This window comes from Ixodes scapularis, unplaced genomic scaffold (genome assembly GCF_016920785.2).
Source record: "Ixodes scapularis isolate PalLabHiFi unplaced genomic scaffold, ASM1692078v2 PGA_scaffold4__175_contigs__length_147842914, whole genome shotgun sequence".
NCBI lineage: Eukaryota > Metazoa > Arthropoda > Arachnida > Ixodida > Ixodidae > Ixodes > Ixodes scapularis.
The window spans coordinates 78,810,666-78,837,381 of record NW_024609879.1 but is presented as its reverse complement, the minus strand read 5'-3'; the positions used below and the strand labels follow the sequence as shown (position 1 = coordinate 78,837,381).

The 26,716-nt window shown below is 43.8% G+C and overlaps 1 pseudogene; it reads left to right on the top strand.

Annotated features, from left to right (window-relative positions):
• Positions 1-26,716, top strand: part of LOC121837795 — a 116,373-nt pseudogene that overhangs the window by 18,251 nt on the left and 71,406 nt on the right.

Genomic DNA, 26,716 nt, shown 5'->3' with positions numbered 1-26,716 from the left:
CCAATCTCGCTTGGCGTCATACTGCCGCTTCTCGGCATCGTCGTTCTTGTTGGTGAAGACCCACTTGTTGATTTCACAAGACCTTCCGTCTCACTCATGGGACTTCGAATAACTTCGCAGATGATTAGAACATTCTCACGAGAGCGTTCAAGCCGCACACGGAAGAACACAGCACCGAGCCCAGACCCTACAAACCAAACAAACGGTTGTCATATTTGCTTGTGCGCAGCTCGGCGCTAGGCGCAGGGCGCACCGCGCGCAAAGATGTGGATCAATTTGGACCGACCGCATCCGAGCGGCGATGCGCCGCGAGGCGGTTACGTCATAGTGACGTGCTGACACTAGCACCGGTTGCTATGTATTCGTCTTTTTTTGTTTGACAACAAATTCACTGCCGCCATTTACTTGTATTTACTTCCGGTCTGGGTATATATTCTAAAATTTTACGCACCATTATGTCACCCTAAGAGTGAATTATGAGTAAGAATGGTCTAATCGACCATTCTCTAATAATAGCGCGTAGATTTAGTCTCGCAAACACTGTGAAACCCGCAGTCTAGTTGGGGGCAAGCCATACTTAGTTCAGCATTCTTAGTCCGTTGGAGACCGTCGGCGGCGAGTCATACTTCGTCCATTATACCTAGTCTAGAGGTGATCATCGGCAGCGAGACATACTTATTTCGACATAATTATACTTAATATCCGATCGGAGCAAACGCTACGGTCCAATGGAGTTATTAGGGAGTTTTCGCAGACCGCGTTTCCCCGTCCGCTAAGGCCTCCGCAAAGAAGAAGCTGCTACTGCGCCCGCGCGCCCATGGCCTTGGCTGTAGAGTTCCGGGCTTCGTAGCGGATTGCGGAGAGCGTTGCTGGACGGCAGGAACCATCTACGAACAATACCTAATCAAGCAGTGTAGAAAGTGCATCGTCACGGAACTCGATTGTTTTCTTTGTCGGTTTGCTGTCTTCGGCTCAACCAATCACGCAAGAAAAAAGTGCGGGGTCACGGCGGATCATTGTGCGCGATTGATTGAGTCGGTGATAGCAAACGTACCAAGTAAGGGTGTGCGAACAGTGGTTCGAATGGAATAGCGCCGCGTCATTCTCCGCATCGACGCTGCAAGCAAACACGTAGATCTTGGGTTTCCCTACCGCTGTGAAAGCTATCAATGACGCAGCGCAATTCGATTCGAACCACTATTCATAAAGTACCGTGTCTGATTCTTTTTAGAAGTAACGGCAACCAGACCAATGACGACGCACATTCCATAGGAACAAAATGCGTCTTTCTGCTTACTATACTTCGTTGCTGCTTCGGTCCGAGTGCGGCCGATGTTATGAGCGAAGGGCCAACCAAACACCGCAAAAAGCGCAGCGTCATGGCGCGCTCTCTGCGCTTGATAAGACTAGCCGGCGGAGGAGCACGCACGGAGAGACGGCGAATACCGCGGCTGGTCCTATCAACTGCAGAGAGCACGCCATGACATTGTGTCTCTTTCGCTGTTTGATTGGCCCTTCGGCTCATAACATCGGCCGCGCTCGGACCGAAGCTGAAACGAGGTATATTGTGCTCTGCGCCGGTAATCGCTTTCTAAAATCTGCACCGTCACGCAGTCGGCGCTCCAAAGAATGTCGCTACTTGTAGGAACCTTATATCTAGGAACTTTAACCGTTCTCACACCCCTCGTACGAGAAGAATGAACGTCTTGTCGATGAACCTTTGGCACTGCTTGATTGGCTCCTACAAATTGGAGACTGCAGTCGGGCATTGGGTGATAAGTGCAGCGTGGGCAAAATGGATTGAACGCACTATGAACTGACCGCATAAATCGGTTTCTTCACTTAGCGCGCTGTTAGTTACTAACGAGGTGCTCGGAGCTGGTGCACTTATTACTTGAAAGTATTAATACATAAAACCTCCGGGGACTAAATAACAAAAAAAAAAAAGAGTTTTTTTCTTTTCTTGAAATATATCGAAAACAATTGTCTTAAGATCATGATAAAATCGTTTTGCGCCATTCTGGCGTTTACTACGACTGAAACATTTGTAAAATTTAAAAAAAAAAATAGAATTTGCTCACCTATTCTTCACATCATTCGGCCCAAATAAGCGCCACGGTAACACGTGACATTTTTAGTGTATATGCAAAGTAAAGAGAAAATATAGTTTTTGATTTTTATTCATTTACTCAGGTGAGCCGATCTTTCCACAATTTTAGCGAAAGCTTGTACCAACTTCAGGCACCCCTGTAGTAAATCCCAACGCGATAACTTAAGAAACCGATTTATGCAGTCAGTTAAATGGGGCACGGCACGGAAACAAAAATAGGAATATTCAAATTCCGTTCGGAAATGAGTTAAGCATGACGGATAATAACCGTAAATGATAATCGCCCTTTTGTATTTTAAACGACTGTCTAGATTTTTCGTTCCAAACGGTGCACTCGAGCAAGCGCTCAAAGAGAAGCGAACTTCGAGCGCGATGCGTCATGAGATATCCGACGCCAACGAAAACGGAAAGAAAAGATTTCCCGCGTTCGTGGCGTAGCAAGGCTGGCGTGGTTATGAGTTTTGCCGTTGGTGACATTGTCAGCGTTCAGGTGGTCAACGCGTTACAACCGAGCCGTTCGAAGTACCCGTAGGGTAACGAGCGTGTGGCTGTCCCAAGGAGCACGTAGCTTCCACAGCACTATCAACTTAGGGGTGAACGGGCTGGGAAAAGCAACTTTTGTCCAAATTATGAGCGACTGGCTAATCCTCAAGGGGGAGAATGGCAGTATCCGGGTGCACAAACGAGGGTCCGAGAAAGAGTTGAGTCCCTCCTTTCCGCCTTCTTAGATTGTTTGGTTCAATGTGCGATCTGTGAGTTGAGGAGAAAAGCTAAGAAGGAAAATGTTGAAATTTCAAAGAGCGGCGCTGCTCCGATAGAACTTGCTACGTCATGACTACGTAACAAGTTCCCCAACGTTGCTAGATTACCTCCCAAATAGGCTCCGCATGCATCCACCAGGTGCACATTGAAAGATCGTTTATTTAGCTTTAAAATTAGTTTTCTTGAGCCTTTCAACGCAAGAATGGTGTTTTTGAGGTTGTGCTGGAACATGCAACACATTAAAGCTATAAAATGAGCGCTGGAGTTTCGTCTCTTCACCCCTTCAGAGTGCGTTCAATTCATTTCGCCTGCGCTGTGGTATAGTCCGCAAGCGACGTTTGGTGGCGATTGATGCCTTGTCCAGCATAGTTAGTCGGTGCGCGCATCTGGTTCCAGACAAAACGTAGCTCCCTGCGTAAATTCACCGTATCTCGGGGTGAATCAAAACGTATCAAGGGATAGCGCAGTGGGCGTATGACGTCCGAACTTCAGACAAAAATCAATTGATAGAGCACAGGGTACAGTAGACCCCCTCCCCTTGCGATTACATCGGTTACAACAAGGGACTTCTGACAAAACATGACCATTAAGATTTCGAGGCCCTACACGAACCCACAAAGAAGCAGAACTCACGGAAATCTGTTTTATTAAGACATGCTCGTGACACACTATTCTCCCGAATAAGTTTAAATTTGTCTCGATCAGCCTGATCACGCCAGATATTACAACAGCGCGTGGCGTGTGCTGCGCATCCGAAAGCACACAGAGTTCCCCGCCACCAAGCATACCAAATCCTAATACACACAACACATTCTGTGCTCCTGGGTTTATAAAAATAATCAAAGCAATTTTTTTTTGTCAACCTCGACATTGACCGAGGTTTTTCCGTGTATTGCAGTGATTTGATCTTCCAGTTACTTTGGGGAAAAGTGGAGTTTTTAAATGTATGATGGTGGAGTGGCGGGTTTCTTCATGTTGTAAACATGTATTTGCAGAATTGAATTTTTTATCCCGCGGCACTGTGGTCTTACAGAAAAGTCATACACCTTAAACCTAGAGCTTTTTGCAAATAACAGTTTCATCATCCGCATACGATCCCTATCCGAAGGCTTTGTATTGGCACCCGAATCGCATACCCAAAATTTGGAACCACATCCAACCAGCAATCGTCGCATTAACATTATATCATAAAGTCAAGCATGCATTTTTTTTTTAAATCGTCTGCTTGGTACCTTATAAGACGTTTGCTTACCTTCATAGAAAGACCTCTTCGAGTCGCTATATGGCGAAAGATATTTGATGGTATTCTGATTTATCCTATTTATAAAGAAGCGATCATCCTTCCAGGATACACGCCGCGCCTTTGGCCGGATTATCGAAGCTATGAGGCGGTCCTGGGACACTGCGGTATTGTAGCCAGAATATGCACCGAAAAGAAATATTTAATCTTATTTTTTTAAACTCTGATTTAAGCAGACGTGTATTCTCTAATCGCAAACATTAATTAAGGTAAAGCTAATAACGCTGTGTCATTATATTTATGTGGAGTACTAAAATCAGTAAAAAAAGGCCGCCATTCACCCGAGCGTAATCGTATATACGTGGTAAGACGCGGGTACACTCATGTGAAAATATAACAATATTCATTAATGACAATATGTCATACCGGTTTTGGTTTTAAACATGATTCCGCAAGTGCGTGCTCTGAACTACATACTTAGCAGCGACATGCCAACTGTTCAGAATGAAAACGCTTACACACGTCACGTTTGACTTGCCGAAGAGTTTTCACCTTTCTTGTGGCTTGAACGTGTTTGGGTTTCATTTGACCGAAGAACGATTTCCGGTCTTTTCCTGCCAAACAAGAACACACTTTCCCCGGTATTATGGACGCCCCTGCAATATTTACTTTCCCTGTTGACAGCCTTTTCGCGAGATTGAACGCTCTCAAGCAATCCTTCATTAATGTCAAATCCTAACGTAAAAAAAAACAGAAAAGATGTGAATTTTTTCTTAGATTGATTTGTTTTCACAAAACATTTGACGATGCACTTATTAGTATCCTCATTTATGAACTCTAGCCTCTGCTGTCGCACACGTTTACCGGCGGGCTCGGCAAAAATCCAGAGTCGGACTCAGGGATATCCGGATCCCTTCCGCATCCGCATCAGATCCGCAATCCAACAAATCAGATTCATTTTTAGGCACATACGCCAGTTGACTACGGACACCTCGGCCAAATGCGGGCACCTCGACCAAATGCGGGCACCTCGGCCAATGCGGGCAACTCGGCCGGGATACGAACCCGCCACCTGCGGATCCATAGGCCAGAGGTTTTAACTTGAAGCAACCGATACCTTTTTTTTTTATTATTATGGATAAAGCCGGCGATACGGCATGCACTTAATTCTTGCATGAGCTGTAGTAAAAAACCATATCTTTGTGCTGGCAGTCAAGCGATCACTAGATCGGGACGTGGGAGTCAACAACTTAGGTCGCAGGAACGGGCTTTTGGAATATAAAATTAATCAAAATGCAGTACTTTATCGTAGTGAAAAAAAAAAAACGTTCAAATCAAAGAACTATAAAATATAACATTCTTTGAGTGTTATGTTTTCCTTTAACTTGAAAGTTCCCTAATATTTCTGCTCTAATATCTCAGCTGTTACATTATGATTAATTATCGCCAGCTCGTCTGCACACTCACTGTTATTCCGTGAAAAAATGTTCTTAGTTCTCAGCCGCTGAGAGCGGGTTTTAAATTTATTACGTGAGATTAATTTGAGTAGACGTTTGAATGTATGATTTAATGTATCCGGCCACCGCATATATTTATTCTAAACAAGGACGCTTATTGTTTTAGCTAACCTGGCTGTATCGTAATCAGTGTGGTTATCGAACGTATCACACAACCGCAAACGAGATCATATAATGAAAACACCATTAATTTGGATAAAATATAGCTCAATTGGTCGTTAGCTTCAAAATATAAATGTAGATATTATGATACAGGTGGAAACAGAAGAGTTACAACACATTCTGATTCTGCATGTGTTCTCAGCTGCACGCATAATAATTCTATAAATGAAATGTTTCACTACTATGAAATATGCTGTTTTTAAGCGTATATGTGTGATATTCTAGATATTAACAAATTAATTTCAACATGCATCATTTTTTAAGCTCGACCAAATTTCGTTTGGCTGGGTTGGTCGAAACGAACTGATCAACCAGGAGACAGAAGCCAGTAAGAAAATAGTTATGGCCTACAAGAAACTTATTCAGGATATTGCGAAGGTCTTCAGGCCCAACTTAACTGAGGACAAGGCTCAGAAACTTTCTGAGGAAATATTAAAGTTTGAGGCCACACTGGCAAAGGTAATATATAATACCTTTCAATAGTAACTCTTAAGTATTGGGTGTCTGAAATAACCAGACTGGAACTAGAATGGGCCGTAGAAACCGGTGCCTGCACGTAGCAATCTAAACATTTCGTCAAAGCTGTATTTGTAAAGTCGGTTTTATCTTGTAAAACTTCAAAGCGTAGCTTCCTTTCTGTAAAAAAGAGGGCTAAAATATTTGCCATGGTCAACGGCGGAGAGCGACGCAGACGACCAGTCGAGTGACGCGGCGCCCGTTTAGCGCACCTCTATGTCGAGACTAAGAAGGACTTTATTCGAGACAGCTAGGGACAACCGCGGTCGATTAAAATTTGCGAAATACTTTATAATGCAACTATGATTAAAAATAAATACGCACGAGGAAAAGCAAGACGAAGTAAAACCGAATTAAAAAATAAAATTAAAAATAAACGCGGTTGCATAATGACGGCGCTTTTGCTGCCCATAGATTTTGTCTGCGTGTCGTCTGTTTTTTTTCGCTGAAAGGCTACACATTCCGACGCTGCTCCGGACGCCATCTATAAATATCTGCGCCACACGCGCCCCGGCACTCGGTTGACTGCGTCGCCGTCCGCCGTTAACCTTGGCTAGCTTTTTGGCCATACTTTTTACACAAAGGGAGCAAGGCTTAGTCTTAGAAGATAAAACAGACCTGTGAAGCACTTCCTTGACGAAACGTTTAGGTTGCGTCGTGCAGGCGCGGATTTTTGCGACCTATTTTAGATCGAACCGGACTTTTTCAGACGACACCCCATCGATATTTTATCTTTCGCTAAAGCAAATTCATGTGTTATTCAATTTCAAATTTCATAATCAGGCCTTGTGGTTTAATGCATTTCTTAAAAAAAGTCTTCTATTCAAAAAAAAAAAAAATTAGGTGGATTTTAGTGGTGTTATTATGTGCTACAATGTTCGGGATATTTCACGAAATGCTCACCTCTCTTAGTTTGATTAAGTTTTAGTACCAAGTACCTAACGCGATACATTGTAGTGGAACAGGCTATTAAACATTTTAATGTATTTATTTTCAAACTGGCCATCTGGCAAAATCGTAAAAAACAACTTTTAAAACAAGAAGCTATAACTTAGGGCAGTACCCTAACTTATAAAAGTTTGTACTTCTCAACGCTGTGCCTAAGTAAAATGCATGATCCATTGTTGTCGTGTTCGTGTAGATAGTGTCGCGCAGTGCTAAAAAGTAGACCTCAAGTATGCCATTCCTCGCCACTTCCACTGAATATGTTTATGGAGCTGTCAATAAAAGAAGGAAAATTTTTCTTTGTAAAGCAATATATACATATATATAGGGTGTTTTTTTTTAGCTTAACAGATTTGTTTAAAAAAAGCCGTGATAGCTACACTTACGCCGCTTGTGGAGGTGAGTTATACGGCCAGGGGCACATATTATAGAGGGCTAATCGTTACAATCCGTCGGCTAATTAATTAAAATTCGTTAATTAACTTTTTAATTAACAAAATAGACATATGGTTCTAATTAGAAACTTGCTTAGCGTTATCGAAAACCACAAAATTAGTAATTTTCAGAAAGACTTTGTGCGCGTGAGAAGAGTAGTAGCGCACTAAAGTTACCACTCGTGGAGCAGGTACAAAGCTAGCGGTTGCGATTAAGCGCCCGCGCGATTTTTCCGTCTCTTATCTAGCCCCAGCCTTGTACCTGCTTCACGAGTGGTAACTTTAGTACCAGACTACGCTTCTCACGCGCCGAAAGTCTTTCTGAAAATGACTTATTTAGTGGTATTCGATGACGCTGAGCAAGTTTCTAATTGAAACCATATGTCTATTTTCTTTATTTGAAAAGGTAATTAACGAATATTAATTAATTAGCCGACTGATCGTTACGATTAGCCCCCTATAATGTGTCCCCCTGGCCGTATAACTCACTTCCACAAGGGGCATAAGTGTAACTTTCACAATTTTTTTTAGAACAAATCTGTTAAGCTTAAAAGAAAACACCCTGTATATATGTCTAAGTCAAAGATGCGTACTGTCGGAGTTACTAATTCGAAGTTTATTACGACGTTTCGAGCGGGGACCCGCTCGAAACGTCGTAATAAACTTTGAATTAGTAACTCCGACAGTACGCATCTTTGACTTATTAACTTATTCCGGTTCATTGTTTTTATATTTACCCTACTTCAGCCATATATATATATATATATATATATATATATATATATATATATATATATATATATATATATATATATATATATATATTATTATTATTTTTTTATGAAGCTCTTATGCGAAGTGAAATTTACAAGTCATTTCACAGACAATCTAAAATATTCTTCCCTTGTTTTCGCATGCACATTATTATGACTCTTTCATCAAATTTTCCTTACTTTCGAGATTTCTGAATGACCTTAAAGTCATTATATTGACAAGTAAAAGAGATCCTTTCTCGGGTAAAAAAGGCCAGCTAAGTATCGTTATCAGAAAAGGTTTGGAATCATTTTAAAGCTCTGGAGCACGTTATCACAGAGAGTACACTTTCCATGTAGAACAAATCTTTCATTCGCTTTACCATTCAAATTCATATTGCCAAGAATCCAACTCGATCGTCAAAAAGTGTTACTAATCTAAATATTTTAGTGCGGTTTACGTAGGAAATCCTTACTGGGATTTTACATTTACCCCAATGATCCCCGTCGGTTGTGTGCGAAATTATTTCTGCAGACTGCAATTTCAGTTCGTTCTTAAAATTTTTGGGCGGGATTATTAAATTACCTAGACTAAACTTGCGGGTACCCATGACAAACATGGTAGTCTACCTGCATGGGATCATATAAAGAAATATGGCGCACAAGACATAACTCTCCAAAAACAAAGTGTCGGGTATATTTCGAGAACATAAAAATAACGGCGATGATTCGCTTGTTCTCGTTTTTTTTTTCTTTTTTTATTTCTTCAGAACTCTAAGTCTGAAGAAGACAGGCGTAACTTGTCCTCAACGTACAACGAAATGAACATCTCTATCTTGTCAGAAACATATCCGAAGGTAAGCGGAACGCAAAGATTTCAATATTTTTTTTAATCAAAAGCAACCTCAATCTATTTAATATTAGAGTACACTACAATGCTTCCCCTGTGTTTATTAGAATAAGCAGGAAATTATAACCTACTCTTACAATTCAATCATTCATCTGAATATTGATGGGGCGGAACAAGGTGTACTTGAGCACAGGGTGTTTCCACGTCCCATCGTGCAATGATAGTCCAGGTCATCTTTTTTTTAATATTTATCTAAAATTATATGTTAAAGCCATATTCTTGGAGAAGCATTTAGCTATATGCGAACGTCAAGGTAATTTTATTCCAGAGATACAAAATTTGAAGCTCGAGGCTTGGCGAATATCGAGGTTTCCCTATGGTAATTCGCACAGCCGTCAATATCACACCGAAGCATATAGGTAATAATGATTATTTCTTTGTTTTATGACAGGTATGCAACATGTGGATAGATTACTAAAATTACAATAAAAGATTTATATGCCAATATATTTACGAAACACGTAAATACGCAAGTTTAAAGACATTCACAAATTATTTACGAACGAACTACTTTTTATAAAAAAGGCGAAACATATAAAAATTATCATCTTTAAATGCGTATTACGAGTATATAAACGATTATGCTTAGCCGTTATTGTAGTTATGTTAGTAATACAGAAACGATACTCCTTTTTTAAGCGTGGCAAAAATTACACTTCAATATTTAAAAAGGAAACTCCACTTTTTATTTTCTTTAAACTCTCCTTGACCGTTCAGAGTGACTTGAACAAACATGTGATGGCAAAGAAATAAGTAACATATGACTTCCTTGAAAACACTGAAAAAAGAAATTAAAAGTTTGGTTGGGACACACGTGTCAAAACATTAATTTTACGCAAAAAAAATGTAAGGCAATATTTACGGCGCAAGACGCGATTTAGTCGTCACCTTTTTTCCACTTGTTTTCTCGGTATTTTGGGCGCGTGGGGGAGAAGTGGATCACGTTGACGTTCACGTTGAGGTGGAAAGGGCGAATAGCCATTCCATGACGTCATGGACTTTGCGCGCAGAATTTCAAATAAGTCTCTTGGCGTCAATATCGGTTAAAATGTTTGCTTTTTTTGGCGCAAAATGTATCTTTCGACACGCGTGTCCCAACCAGACTATTCAATTTTGTTTTTCTTTTAATGGGTCTTTTAAGGGGAAAAAGAAAAAAAACCTTCACCCAAATTGAACTAGCGTGTCTTCGTTACAGGGGTTTTGCCGCACGACATCGACTGTAAAGGCGCGTTCACACTGGCATGTCGTAGCTGTCCCGCGGAAACTTTCGTCTCAAAAGCGATTATCGGAAGTATCGAAAGCAACAGGTTTGAAGCAGTCGTTTCCAGACCAATTTCTGCCACCGGGCACCGAGTCGCGTGGCTGCTGAACCAACCTGCGTCGCCTCGGAAGTGAAGTGAGGCGCCCCTCGCGTTTGTTTACATCCGGCACGCCGATCTTCTGTGGAAGAAGCAACAAATATGTCCGTCCCACGCCTCGGTTCGCGGCCATTGATATGGAGCCACGGAGGTCTCTGCGGCGGCTCTCGTCAGCGCTATGAAAAAATACCCATTTCTTTATAAAAAGCAGCACCCCGATTTGAACCTGCGCCCGAAAAAGAACACGACCTGGCAGCAAATCATTGACAGGTATGAACTGCAACGCGGTAGCTCGAGCGAGAGCACGCCGATCTAGCGATTGTGCTTCTTTGTGCGGTTCAGAAGGACCCATGCCAACATAACGAGTCCTTTTCATATGGGAAAGCCGACGCATCTGTGGCTGTGAGACAACGAAAATACGAAAGCAGCAAAACGCGAACCCGAGCTGTTGCTGGGAGGACGGAATCGACCGCGGCTCACGATAGCTTCCGAGAACCTATTCGACGATAGCTGCTCGCCGATCGCCAGCACTGTGAACGTCGGTGGTCGCCTGTCGCATGTCACTTGTCGCTTGCGCGACTACCGCTGGTCGCCAGAGGGACAAGCCAGAAGGAAACATTTTTAGAGCGCAGTCCTTAGCCGCCGGTTTCCGCGTTTCGTGGCGTCAGCGTGTCAACCCGCTAAATTTAGCGGGAAATTGAATTGGTGTTGAGGTCACGTGACGTTATTTTCCCGCTAAATCTAGCGCAGAAACTGAATTTGTTCATGGGTGACCTGATGCAAAGTCATGTGGCGTCCTTTTCCCCGCTAAATTTAGCGGAGAAAATAACGTCACAAATCCGCGTCACGTGACGTCATTTCCATGCTCACCGAAGGTTCGCTCCGCAAACCTTTGGTCAGAGGAGCGGAGGAGGAGGAGAGGAGGAGGAAGAGAAGGAGGAGGAAGAGAAGGAGGAGCAGAGGAGGTGAGGGGGAGGAGAAGGGGAGGAGGAGGGCAATCCCTTCCCTTCATACCGTTCCCTCCTCCTCCTCAAGAGCTGCTCTCTAGTTTAGCATTCCAGAGATTTGTAAACGTCCCTTTTAGAGCGCAGCTCTTAGGCGCCCATTCCTGGGTTGAGCGGTGTCGCCGTCGGCGTAACTGCGCATTCCGTTATGGGACGTTTCCCATAATAACGTCAAAAGTGACGTCACGTGTGACGTCACGAGAAAATATTTACCGCTAAATTTGGCGTGAAAATTATCTGCTAAATTAAACGGGAAAATATGTTCGGTACATTTAGCGGGGAAATATTACCTTCGTGACACAACACGTGACTCCACGTGATTAAATGTGACGTTATGTGACGCCACGTGTGACATCACATAAATGAATGTCTCGTCACGTGAAATTTATCTTATAAATATTTCCGCTAAATTTAGGAGAAAAATTCCGCTGCTAACTTTAGCGGGGAAATTGGCGTCACGGGTCTACACCAATTCACATTCCACCTAAATGTAGCAGGAAATTTAGCAAACATTTTTGGCTAAATATGAGTGGAGCAGGAGAGGAGAAGGGCAGGGTACGGAGGGGGAGGAGGGGCATATCTTCCCCTCTGTACCCTCACCTCCTCCTCCTCAAGAACTGCACTGATCGGCATAAACCTCCTTCATTTTTGTTACAACAGACAAAGGCTTCTCAATGGGGCTGCTCCATCGCAGGGTATAAAAAGTCATGATGTCCCTAGCGTAGCTGGTGTTATACGTTTGCTTTCTTGTGTTGCGTACTAACCATCCCACCCAACAATCTCCTTTCACGGGTCATTAACTCAGGAAGGACTCTCGGCGGCCGCCACTGCCGCCGGCATTTGAGAACTGTATGCACAGTACATTCCCGTAAGGTCCAAAGTCTTCACACGAGGAAGGTGTATCATCGCGAAAACAAGACGAGGAAAGTAATATTAGCAATAATAATAATAATATTAATTAGTTTATTCAAATAACAAAATACCAAAAACAATAGTGCTGTCCTGCAAATGCTGCTTGCTCGTAGGGTCAGGCAACCAGCAAAAATTACATGTACAAATGGGCTTGGTGTAAACAAGTGAATACCACAAATGCATGCTCGATGCAAACGAACAAATATAACGAATGTATGCGCGATATAAGAAAATACAACGAATATGAAGACACCAAAGCATTCAACGTCAAAGAAAAAAATTATACAGCCAGAAAAAAAAAAATCGAGTTAATTATGGACCAGGCACATAGCACACTAGGCCAAAATAAACACTAAGAACAAACATACGAAAGCAATAACATTCGCAATAAATTCGCCTCATAATTTTAAGGAACATAAAAGTGGCATCATTTCTTTAGTTCTTTTTTCAGCGTCCTTAAGGAACTTAGGTAGAATAAAGACTCCGGTACTTTATTGAATAAGAAAAGTATATTATAAATTCTACATCTTTTTTCCGTATTTTGTATACACGTACTCTACGGATCTTAACACTGTCTGTGCTCCATAAATGTTTTTCCATGTGAACTTTAGGTTTAAGAGTAGAATCACCATAATAATTTTTAAGCGTAACATATACATTAAAGTTTTAAAAAATCTGGTCTATCGCCGCTGTTTCTTCTAGTTCTAACGTTTTGTAAGAAGTTCAATCTGCAGTGTTGTGTTGTTCATCATATGTTTTCTACTTCGTTTTTTTATTTTGTATTGTATTGCGAACAGTGCCCATATAAGCCAATCCCATTACGTAGAGTTGATTCCGCTGAAGAGCTGCACACTAGTAATCTTATCTTTCATTCAACTCTGTCCGCATTCAGCGCTCCGCACTAAATGTAGGCCGTCGCATGCTCTAGCGATCCGTTGCTATGCTCCTCGGACATGATTTGGACGCCGACGAAATCGTCCGCCTTCTACGTCGCTGTATCTACGTTGCTGTGGTTCCTGAGGTGCGCGGATTCACTGCAAGTGCCTTGAGGCCGTGGGAGACGACTACGAGTTCTTCATGATTGGCGGCTCAAGTACGTACAATTGTCAAAATTTCCAGACGCGCGACGGCGCTCAAGATGTCGCCGTTCATGCTTAAGATTATACCAAGGAATTAGCCTCTCTGCAAAACCACGAATGCCAAATTGCACCGGTGACCGAAAGCTTTGACATGTGTGGCTGTGTCAGCAAGTTTGTGTCCACTTTTAAGAGAAGATTGACGCTCTCATCGTAGAAGATTCGTACGTCAAGGCACATAACGCGTTCTTGGAGATGCCCCTGACCCGGAACGCCGAACTTCTGGGTCGTCTGACCTCCCAAAGTGTAATGCCGGTGCCATTACCGTCACGGGAATCCCAGAAGCGCCATGGTCCCGCAACTTTCGCTACTGAGGCAGGAAAACAGACAACTAGCCGCGCTGTTTCTCATGAAACAACAAGAAACACTAATGGTCTGAACATGAAACTTGTGCTAACGCCCCACTCCCCAATCGACAGACCTCACTCCAGCTATCCGTCAACCTTCACCCCAAACGACCGAGAATAATGCAGAAAGGAACGCCGACGGTTCTGGCTTTTTCAACGGAATCGAAAGGTCAAGCCTTCATCGGGATCCTCTACAGGCAGTAATCTGACTTTGGTTCAGAGATTGCAGAAGCATAAAGCACTGTTCGTCTAACGCCTTCACGCGGCAAGAACGGGTGGTGATGTCGAGGCGGTGCTTGCTCGACATAATGAGATAAAACAACGCGAAAAGGTACAAAACAAAGTGACAAACCGGACGGGACAGCGCTCTGTCCTGTCCGGTTTCTCGATTCCTCTTGTACCTTTTTGCGTTGTTTTATCTGATTACGGATAAAAGTTACCAACTAGCCCAGCTTTCAACCTTATTACAGTGCTTGCTCCCATTTTACAAGACAAATTTTTTCAGTGTGCTAAACTGAAAGTTAAGCACGACAGTTACTTTTCGTTTCCCCCGTAGAGGGCACGTGTGAAAACATGTGTTTGGTGAATCGCGTCACCACGGACCCTGAGCCATGCGGGTTCGCCCGCCCACGTCAGGCTGTGCGTGGCATCCCGTGTCCCAACCGCTTTTCGTAGACTGGAGTCCTGGTAAGGTACGGTCTGGATGATTCAGTCTAGTCAACTTTTTGCACAATTCCCTCCGATCTTTCACTTTCACCGTTTCTGTTTCTTTTACTTCTCTCTCATTTATCTTAGTCTTTTTTCGCCCCCCATTGGCGGCAAGGGCTAACCTTGGGTGGCGATGAACCTCTGTCTTGGTCCACACTTGGGTATAGTTACCCGGCAGTGGTGCTAGAGTGAAGTCTCCAGCAAAACCATTTTTGTTAAGGTGCGTTACATCACCCCTTGTTGGGCTCGGTGGTGGGCGGTGCACCGCGGATTCTGAACACTCTTAGCCGACCTATGGCTCCCCACCCCTCCAAACCCTGTTCAGGGCACGCCCTTAAGAAGTGCTGCCTTGAACAAAAACCATCCACAAAAATACCGTGGTAGAATTCTTCACAAATTTGTTTGTTGTTCATTCTCTTGATGAACAGAAGTCAGTTGCGAAGATGTCACCTTTCGTTGTTGACAAAGTTATAGAGCACCCTGTAGGCTTTTCCTACAAGGCAAAATACTGTACTCTGGAGACCTCGTTGGGAGGCAAACACACAAAGTGAAACAAATCTCAACCTGATCACCATTCTTGACGTAAAGGTGTCGGTGAGTCCTCATCGCACACTTAAAATCATTCGTGGAGGCCTCACTGAGGACGACGTTTTGCACACAAGTCAAGAAGAACTCCTCGAGGAACTGAAAACTTCTGGCGCTGTCGCTGTTAAACCCATTATGTTTTGGAAAAATGGTGAACGAATTCCTTCTAAGCATGTTATTCTGACCTTTAAAAGTGCACAACCTCAGAGACCGTTAAGGCAGGATATCTGAATTGCCGCATTTGCCCTTATGTCCCCAACCCCCAGCGGTGCTTCCGATGCCAATGTTTTGGTCGAAGAGCATGCAGCTGCCGAGGGAAGGAGACATGTGCAAAGTGTGGCAGTCAGGGTCATGTTTTTTTACATTTCTGAGAAGGCTGTGGTCCACTGTGTTAATTGTGGTGGACAACACCCCGCCTATTATCGTAGCTGTCTCTTGTGGAAACAAGAAAATGACACCCTTACCATTAACGTGAAGGAGAGCATATCGTATTCAGAAGCTAAGAAGTGATTCTTCTTCGTGTCTATGCGGAATTTTGCCGAAGTGGTGCGGGGGGGGGGGCCTGTACCACGCTCGAAGTCGACGGCCAGTCAGGTCTCTCCCGAGACCTTGGCGGCCGACCTGAGGTTTCAGCTCCGCGATAGGGGCATCAGCAGTTTCCCCTAGTCCCTGATGGTAGCACGCGTACTGCTCCTTCACCCGAGAGCAGGCCGGCAGCAGCCGCGCCTTCCCCCTCTCCTAGGTCCCCTCCTAGGGAGAATGAGCGAGTTTCACGCTCTCGCTCGCTGGCGAGGGCCCCGGCCTACCAAAGAAGTAGCATAGAATAAATGCAGCTCCAGTGAAAGGAGGGGATAAGACGAGCTTGGATGACGCTTTGGCCAGTTCGTCCACCACTCCTGCAGCCGGCCGTGGCCGGGGTTTGCACCCCGAGGGCCAGGCCGGACTAGCTTCATATCTAGTGCAATGGACACTTCTCAGGAGGGGGAGAGGCCAACAGATGTTGACAGTCTGTCCACTCCTGGGTCTGACGGGGATGGTATAGAATGGGAGACGCGCTCCCGTAAATCCAAAACGAAGCAGCCTGTAGTACCGCCCAAATGATGACCCTATCATGTGCCTTATTGTGGCCATATATTCTACCTAATGTTCATTGGCTCTCCCTGGTTTTATTTATTTTGCTATGTTTCACCCATGATATATTTATATATTTACACACTTCTTAATATATGACTAAGTTATATTTTATGCACTGGAACTCTCGCGATATTTTGAGAAATATTAATGATGTTAACTATTTCCTGGGTGAGCTTCGGCCCATCGCTCTGGCTTTGCAAAGAACTCATCTTCAATCCCATTTGTTAAATATTTTAAGACATCATCAGGTTATCAGGAAAGACCGTCCTGCTTCCACTCCTTCAGGTGCTGTTGTAATGTTTGTGCAGAGTGGAGTCGCTTGCTCTAAAGTTCCACTCTGCACGCAACTGGAAACTGTTGCAGTGCGTCTTTTTGTAGACCACCTTGTAACAGTTGTCTCTTTATCCTTGCCACCAAATGTTTCTTTGAATCTTCAAGAGCTGCAGGGAGCTGTAAGACAGCTTCTTAATCTATTTTAATTTTAGGTGACTTTAACGCTCATCATTCCATGTGGGATAGTACCCGTCAAAACTCCCGTGGTGGTGTGATTGGAAGAATTTTATTGTCTTCTAGCCTGTGCCTTCTTAACGGGAGAGAGCCAGCTTTTTTTTAGTCCGGTGCACAACTCGTTCATATCTATTGATCTTTCTATTGCTTCACCTTCACTATTTTCTTGCTTGTCCTGAAAGGTTCTTCATAACCCCTTTGGAAGTGATCACTATGCATTTATTTTAGAAAGTACCGTTCCATTGCCTAATCTTTTAAAGCGGGTCCCTAGGTGGAAGTTAGACAAGGCTGACTGGGCGTTTTTTAATCTTCACTCCACTGTAGATCCTTCGATTCTTTCTTCTATGTACCCTAAGAACGCTACACTTCATGTTACTGAGCAGATAGCATAGTAGGTTACAAGTCAAGAAGGTAGCGGCAAATGCCCCTCCAAGGGAAACATATATCCCTCCGCCACCTTCGACCAATAGCGTCCCATCGTTTCGGTGACGCGGCGGCCAACGCAAGAGGTAGGTCTTGCATTTCTGTAAATATTTGCTTTAAATTTCGACTTTGACTTAGCATTGTGGAAGCCACGAGACGGAGATTAAAGTTTTCCCTCTCCCATGGAAACAAATACGACTTTCGGGGATTAGGTTCCCCCTCCGATGCATACAAAGGCTGCTTTCAGGGGCTCGGTTCCCCCTCCGATAAATACAAATATCGATTTCTTAAAAAGTGGGATCGGAGACAAGTTGGGCACCACTCTGTAGCCAATATCTATCCATTGAAGCGGAACAAAGGGCGTTTCCAGTGAACTCTTTTTTCGACTGCGGAGGGATTTGAAACCGGCGCATTACGCTTGTGGGACGAGCTTCTCGTACCTTCTTAACTTGCAAACGACTATAAGGGCTGCTCAGCAGTCCATTCCACAAACATTCCAGAAACACAAACAATGCAAACCTTGGTGAAACAAGGAGTGTGCCACGACCCGGGCGGACCAAAATAAAGCGTGCTGCCGAATTCGCAGATACCCCACTTCACGCAACCTTGTTGGGTTCAAGCGGCGAAAATATAAGTCTCGTTTGACTAGGAAGCACGTAAAGCGGAAGTCGTGGATGGAGTATCTTTCTTCTTTAAGTAGTTTTGTCCCTGCCAAAGAAGCCAGGGAAAGAAATGGGAAAATGGAGACTATAGGTGCTTTGCTATTCCAACATCTCACACTCCTTCTTCGTCGCTAAGAGACATTGGTGATATACCCGGGGAACATGTTTATAATTCATTTAGTTCGGCCAACTACAGTGTTACCCTTGTATAGTTAAAATCTCGCGCGGAGAGACAAAAGCTTGTCATGTCGGGAGGAAATTCAGCGTCTTATAACCAACCTTTTAGGCGATGCGAGCTTGAGATGGCCGCTAATGTAACTAAGCTCTCTTTCCCCGGCCCGATGTAATTTACTATGAAATGCTTCGCCACCTTTCTTCGCATTCCTTTGAGAACCTTCTCGTCTTCTTCAATCTTTTGTTGAAAAAGGCATGTTTCCCTCGGGGTTGGTAACATGCACATATCATCCCCCTTCTAAAACCTAATAAAAACCCCTCTTATCCATCAAGTTATCGCCCAATTCCAGTGACCAGCTGCCTCGGGAAAACGTTTAAAAGGCTTATAAACAGGCCACTGGTAAATATGATAGAAAGGAAGAGGGTCTCTGATAAGAACTAGCGTGGATTCCGCCAAGGTCGATCTACCCTTGACCACTTAGGTCGCCTGGAAACTGTGATACGCCAGACATTTGTAAACAAGCAGCACTGTGTTGCGGTGTATGTTTCGATTTAGAAAGAGCATATGAAACAGCGTGGAGATATCGGATTCTCCGAAGTCTGTATCCTGTAATATCCGTGGACGTATGCGGCGATGCATAAAGTAATATCTGACGGACAGGACTTTTCAAGTTCGTCTCTGTTTAGTCGTATCTGATTCCTTTGCTCAATGAAATGGTGCCCCTCAAAGGGGTGTTTTAAGTGTGACTTTATCTTTCCTAGCAATGAATTCACTCACACGATTGCTGCCACCTTTTTATCTCATATTCTCTTTATGTTGATGATATACAGACTTCATCATCCGCTTGTAACCTCTTCAGTTGTGAGCCTGAATTGCAGTTATCCATAAGCAAACTGTCAAAGGGGGCCGACGAGAATGGGTTCAAGTTCTCTGCTTGAAAAAATGTCTGTGTGACTTTTCCTTTGCGCCGCCGGTTGTCTTTCAATCTATCCCTGGAAATAATTGTAACCCCTATCCCTGTTAGAAAGGAGCACCGATTTTCTTGGTGTATATTTAAAAAAAAGCTCACTTTTATTTTCGACCTTCAAGCGCCGAGGCGAAAATGCCTTCAGTCCACAAACTTTTTGAAAGGTTTACCACACATGTCTTGGGTGTCTGATAGAAACTATATCCTGCAGTTCTACAACGCCCTTGTACGATCCCGTCTTGACTACGTTGCACTACTGTATGGATATTCTCAGCCCTCTGCTTTTAAGATGTCGGATCCAATTCACCATTTCGGCGTGCGACTGGCAACAGGAGCTTTTCGGACGTCCCCGATTAAGAGTTTGTATGCACAATCTAACGAGCTGTCCCTGGGAAACGATGTGCATATGTGAGTCTAACATATGTGTAGATGATTCTAGCCCACCCTCAACATGCGACTTACTTTTCACTTACAAGGTCGAGGTTCTTTCGCTTTTTTTGTTGAAAATAACCAATGCATTCTAACCCCGTGAAGCTTCCGCATGGAATATCTTCCCACTTCGCTGCACCTTTCTCTAAAACAGGTCGGCTTCGTTCGGAAAGTCTACGGTGTTCCACCTTGCAAAACACAGCGAGTTGAGTCCGACTGGTCTCTCGCGAAGTTGAACAAGCACGGTACTCCCCGTGCTGTAATTAATCAAAAGTTTATTGGACTAGATATGAAATATTATGGTTATCGTTACGTTTCCGCAGATGGTGCCAAGATTTACCCCTTTTGTCAGTTGCGCTGTGCATTCTGAAATCTTTTCCAAGGTTCAACGAATTTTTTGTATTGCCAGGATTTTTACTGCGGAGCACTAAGCAGTATCAATTGCGATTGAATACATTATCAATAAGAAAATGCTGAGGGTGGTCCTGTTTGTTGACTCTCAAAGTGGCGTTCTTGCAGTTTGATCTCTTAGAGATGCTAAAAATATGCTTGTTCAACAAATTTTATATAAACTGAACTCTGCTTTGCATGGTGGTCAAAATATAAAATTGCGTTTGGTACCCAGCCACATAGGCATACTAGGCAATGAAAAAGCCGACAAGCCTGTAGGCTCTGCAGGTAACCTTCCACAAGCACTGTCCTGTTGACACTATTAAGAGATTAAGCCGTTGGTGAAGTCCTCGATTCTTCATTCTTGACAATCGGAATTGGTCATGGAGTGCGACAACAACTCCATGTCAACAAAACTGCATTGGGAGTTCGGCAAATCTCTTCATGCAAGACCCGACTTCATGGAGCATTGTTTAGCCGTCTGAGAATTGGCAACTCTTTTATAACTCATAGGTATCTGCTTTCGGTGGAAGATACACCAGTCTGCGATCAGTGTGGTGACAGGCCCTGTTTTGCAACTCTTGGGGGTTCGTTCCACCTTTGAGCACAAGCATCGCATTTATTTCCCTGAATTTTTTTCAACAGCATATCCCATTTCATTCCGATCTCCTTGTGGGAAAAATCCCTCTAGTCTCTTTTGAACGAGTAATAGAATTTTGGTAATACTGGCCTTTTACACCAATTCTAGCTTTTTGGCGATACTTTTGTGAAACCCGTCAATAGCACAATAATCCTTTCAATCAGTTTGGCGCAGATGGCCTCTTATAGCCGTTCCGCCGTAAACCCCGAAATCTCTCTCTCTCAACTGCTCCTTCCACATCTCTAAGAAAAACAAGGATTTAGAAAATAATAATGTTGATGATGTCTGGCGTATGGGTTCGATCTTCAGGAAGCTTTTTGGGCCTTTAAGGGCTGATGAAGACGTTTCAGGTGTACTAAGGACCTAGTCTTTTTTTAATGCGAAATCATTAAAGAGAAATTGAAACGGTTCTGTATTTGAGGAAAAACACCTAAATCGTATTCATTTGAAATCAAGGATCGCAAATATCGTGATTATTTTCAATTTGGTGCCCTTTGGCTGGAGAAGTGTATTTTTAAAGTACGGCTGAAGCCCCATCTTCCCGGGGCCTGACGTCGTATTAAGAGGTTTCAGATTCCCTGCTTTTGCGCTTCTTCGGCTCCTGTTAAGGCTACGACCACTCACTCTTGCTATTTTCAGAAAGGTAAAAAAAGAAACCTCACGACTGGTGTCAGCGCAGAAAAATATACCTGGCAAGCTTGCAATTGAACACGCTGCCCACACGAGCGACATGCGCTTGGCGGCTCAAAGATCCTAGTATGACGTCACGACTGGTCGGAGGGTTTTCGCGTTTTCTCGCGTTTAGCTACATCTTCGTGAAGACGAAGGTAATATTAAGATTCAAGGGATAAAAATACGCCAAAATTCACCTCTAACTCGTTTTTGTCAAGAAGTGCTTCAGCTTCCCTTTAACTATCCCATGAAGCGGAGCTGGCGGCGTCTGTAACCATAAGAAAACGCGGACGAAATGCCCATTCTTCCATTGGCTGAGCCAAACGGCTCCAAGTTAACCATCGCCGGCCGCTTTACGAGACCGCGCGCTCGGCCACCGCTCTCGGTTCAGGCGTTGCCTGAGGGGGTTGGGAGGTGTGTTTGTGTGTGGGAGGGGGGAGGGGGCTGTGGCCGCTTTACGAAAGCACGTGCTCGGCCGCTTATCTCGTCGGATGCGTTACCGGAGGGGAGGGTTGCTGCGACCGCTTCACGAGATCTCGCTCTCGACCGCCGGCTGCAACCTCGGCTGCAGCGAAACGTGGCCGTCCACGCCAGCACACCGCAGACGAACTAGGGGAGTGGAAGAGTAACATTCATACTTTAATAATAATAATATTAATGTATTTTTTCCGTCCAAAACAAGTTTGATAGAGGAAGACAGATGAAAAAGGCTGCATCATGCAGCCTGACCGGCCCTCGACCCCAATCCTTACACGTGACAGCAGTGGCAAAAGAAGTAATAAAAAAAAAACTTAGAAAAAAACTAAAAATTTCAGGGATGGACAACACGACAATATTACAAAAACGTGCGACTATATAAGATGCTAACAAAAGAAAGTACTGCATCAATACATACGAGCGCAGCAATACTCAACTTAGCAAAAATTGAGGTTATGAAATATGACAACTAAGCAATCATTATTGAAAAAAAAAAAAGAAATGCTCGGTGATTTTTTACTGATGTTGCGGGAAAATCAATGTTGGGAGTAACTAGAAAATTATGCAGTCGAGGAAGTCCATATCTTCATATTTGTTCACCGTAGGTGATTTTGCAGATATAAAGCGTCCTAATTTCCGGGTTTCAAGTAGGATATATTGCTACTCTTGACGAGAGAGACGCCAATTCACTAAGGGCTCGAAGATTTATTTGTACTTCTGATTTATAGTTCACACATAAACGATATTTATATGATATACTTACAGGTATCAAATTTAAACTTTTAAAGAGACGTTCACTAGGGTAATCGTATGAGACATTACAAATACTTGGCAATAATTTCTTTTATATTACAAATATTTTGTTCAAATTTGTATATGTAGTGTTAAAACAGACTAAGAAGGAGTAATGGATATGGGAGAAAAAATAACGAATTATAAATAATTCTTTTCACATTTGTTGGCAGAATATGGCGATGACGATACGCTAACCCACCGACTCGTGACAAGTTTACCGAAACATAATTTACGTGTTTATCCCAACTCATTCGATCCTAAATATAACGCAAAGTGTCTCCTATGGAAGAGAAAACGCGAGGCCCTCATCCTCGGTCCCTGGAAAGGCAGCCAGAAACCAAGGAGCTACGCTGGTCGCATGCAGCTTCCCTGTCGGGAAACGAGGTGGAGCAGATGGACGGGTAGAACCCCTTTCCAGTACATCAACTACCCTTCCACACAGTTCTGGTCGTGGCCGCGGATTGGGGCCTCGCGGCGCGGACTCTCCCATGCCAGCAGGCAAGTTTGTTTACGGGCTCAGGAGAACACTGGAACTGCCTTGTCTGCCCCCTCATGAACTCCGGGTTCTGACCAGGACGAGATAAAGTGGCAGGCACTGAAGAAACAAAAATCTAAAAAGCTCGTCACTCCTCCGAAGTGAAGCAACTGACTCACTTTGCCACGTACTCCGGATTTCGTTCCTAAAATGGCTTCAGCACAACGAAAGTGTCGTGGCCTTCTAAGAAACCTGGATGAAGTAGAGCATATTCTGGAAAAGTACAAGCCATGAGCGCTGTGCTTGCAAGAGACGTCATTTGAGTTCCAGCTTTATTAATTTCCTTGGACGTTACCAGGTTTTTCAGAAAGATCATCCGAGCTTCGGCAGTTCCTCAGGGGGAGTTGCGGTGGTGCACCCAAGAGAAGTTCCCTGTACAGGGGTTCTACTCTCCACACCAGCTGAAGCAGTGGCTGTTCGGCTCATGCACCATAAAGCTCTGGCAGTATGCTATTTCTACCTGCCACCTTCTTTTACCTCCAAATTTTCAGATTTTAACTCACTGTTAGACCAGCCTCATGAGTCTTTACTTCTGATGGGTGATTTAAGTAGTCACAACCCTTTATGGGGGGAGCACACATGGGGATGTCAGAGGAAAAATAGGAAGTCAGTTTTAACCACACAAGGTCTTTGTCTTTTTAACACGGGCCGGCCAACCTGCTTTAGTCCATCATCCTTGTCATCAACTTCCATCGACCTTCCATTTAGTGCTGCTACTTTACCTCCAGTGGTTCTCTAGAGGGAAGATTCCAATACACCTGGAAGCGATCATTTTTCTCCTCTTTAACACTGAAGTGTTGCCTCCCCCTTCCTACATTTATACACGCCCTCCTCGTTGGAAGATTGACAAGGCTGACTGGAACCTCTTTGTGCAGGCATCGCTTTTAGTGTATTCTCGTCTGGATAGTCTCCGAATTGATGAACTCAATCTGCTTTTGACCAAGCACATCATCGCAGCAGCCAAGCTGTCCATCCCGTAAACATCCCAATTTCACTTTAGAAGGCCAAACCCTTGGTGGAATTCGGAATGTGAAGAGACACGCAAGAAACACAATCTGGATTGCGGTAATCTGAGGCAATACACCCCTAGAAATAACCTCATGTCCTTTTGCGAAATAAAGGCGCGTGCACGCTACATCCGAAAAAAAAGCCAAACGATTAAAGTTGGCAAGGCTCTGTTTATCCTATAAATAGCAGCACGTCACCTAAGGAGTTCTCGGATCGAAGACACAAGATAAATGGTTCCTACGATGCATTTAAAATCCCCCTGTTTTCTAAGAATGGACCATGCCCACACATTCTCGAGGAACAAGCGCATATTTGTGGAGAACAATTTGAGTATGTATCTAGTTCACATAATTATTCATCTAGTTTTTTTCAACACAAACTGAAGGCTGAGAGAAACCCCTTGAAAACCTCAGGAGGTGAACATGAACAATATAACGCTACATTCAACTTCCACTAGCTCCTCGCTGTTCTTCATGTTACAAAGCATTCAGCTCTTGCACCAAATGGTTTACATTATTAAACGCTACAGCATCTCCATCCTTCTACACTCGATGTCGTTTTATATCTTTATAACCGCATATGGCAGGAGGGCTATTTCCCTACATCGTCGAAGGTAGCACGTGTCCTATCACTTTTGAAGGCTGGTAAGAATGCGTCTTCTGTTTCCAGTTATATGCCCATTTCTCATACCAGCTGTCTCTGTAACACACTGGAGCGAATGATAAATCGTAGACTAATGTATTATGTGGAGCATGTAAGGTGCTTGACAAATTTTAGTCCGACTATCTTTATCACTGTCTACTGTCGACCACTTGGTTCGTGCCGAAACTGTTGTGCGTGAGACCTTTGCGCACAGGCAGCACTACCTCTTCGTCTTCATCGATGTCGAGAAAGCGCATGGTACGGCTTGGCTCTCTGGCATTTTAAAATACCTGTTTACCCTTGAACTACGTGGTCCTATGCTTCGTGCCATTCAGAGCTATTTAGACAGGCGCGCCTTTCAAGTTCAGCTGGGAAACGCACTCTCCCGTGAATCTCTGCAGGGAAGTGGAGTGCAGCAGGAAGGAGTGCTAAGTGTCACCTTGTTCATAGCTAAAATGAACTCCATTGCTTCTGTAACCCCTTGGTCGGTTCAGTATTTTCTTTACGTCGATTATTTACTAATTTCAGTTTCCTCCTGTAACCTCTCAGTCTGTGAACATAGGGTTCAGCTAGGCGCCAACGGGCTTACTAAGTTGGCTGACAGTAATGGGTTTAAGATTTCTCCTGAAAATACTGCACGCGTTTGCTTCACCCGCAACCTTGAAATCCTTATTTAACCATCCCTAACAATCTACATTAGTAATGTGAGTGTCCAACCTCAGCACAAATATTTCCGTCTCAAGTTTGATAGTGAACTGAATATTAATGCCCTTCTAAAAAGCGTGAAACTGAAAACTCAAAAGTTGCTCAATATCATTAAGTTTCTCTCGCACCGGTCTTGGGGCTCAGATCGATTGTGCCTCTTGCGGATAAATCACTCTTCTGTACGCTCCCGACTAGACTATGGCTCCTTTGTTTATGGGTCTGCTAGACAGTCTGTGCTCAAAATGTTCGATGCCGTTCGTCATCTTGGGCTTCGTTTGGCTACACGTGCATTTCGTACATCCACTGTACCTAGTTTATATGCAGAGGGTAATGAGTGTTACCTCGAAAGACGTGGATGCTCATTGGGCGTAATGTACTCTCTTCGCATCCGATGTGTCCTCTAGCACCCCCTTCGAGGTGTTTTTCAAAAAACATGCTCGGAACGACACTTCCTCGCAAAACCTAGTGTGGCACCTCTGCTCAACGTGCGACTGAAGACCTTGCCGGAGTCTGTTGGATTAGAAGTGGCATCCCAGGTAGTCAGATTTCCCCGCATCGTAGTACCTTGGAAACACCCTGATATACACTGCAACCTGTCTCTTGCACAGTATAGCGAGGAAAACACTCCAAGTGCGGTTCTTCTGCAAGAACTTTATAAACTCGCTTAATTGTATGAAGATCATACGAAGTTTTATACAGATGAAACAAAAGCTGAGACTTTTTTTTGGCTGCTCTATCATTGGCTTTTCACTGGAAGTTGTAAAGCGGATAAATACTACCCCTACCATTCGGACAGCGGAGCTGTATGGCCTCCTGCTGGCTACGGAGCACATAGCTCGCCACAGGATACACCTGGCAGTGGTTTTCACTGATCCCCTTAGTGCCTTGCGAGCCATCTCCTCACTGCTGCCTACAAGGAACTGCCTTGTTGTTGAAATCCAGAACAAAATTATTGTGGCAGCTAGAAAGCATTGCACCATTGTATTTTGTTGGATTCCCAGCAGTTGTAGTAGTAGATTGGAGTTTTGTGGCGCAAAAGGAACTAAGGCTATGTTGCGCCAAGAAAGGATACTATTGCAGAAGGGGATTTTGGTGAAGAAAGCTTTAGTGGCTGCTAATTTTAAAAAAAATGTATAAAATAATACTAGGAGATTATA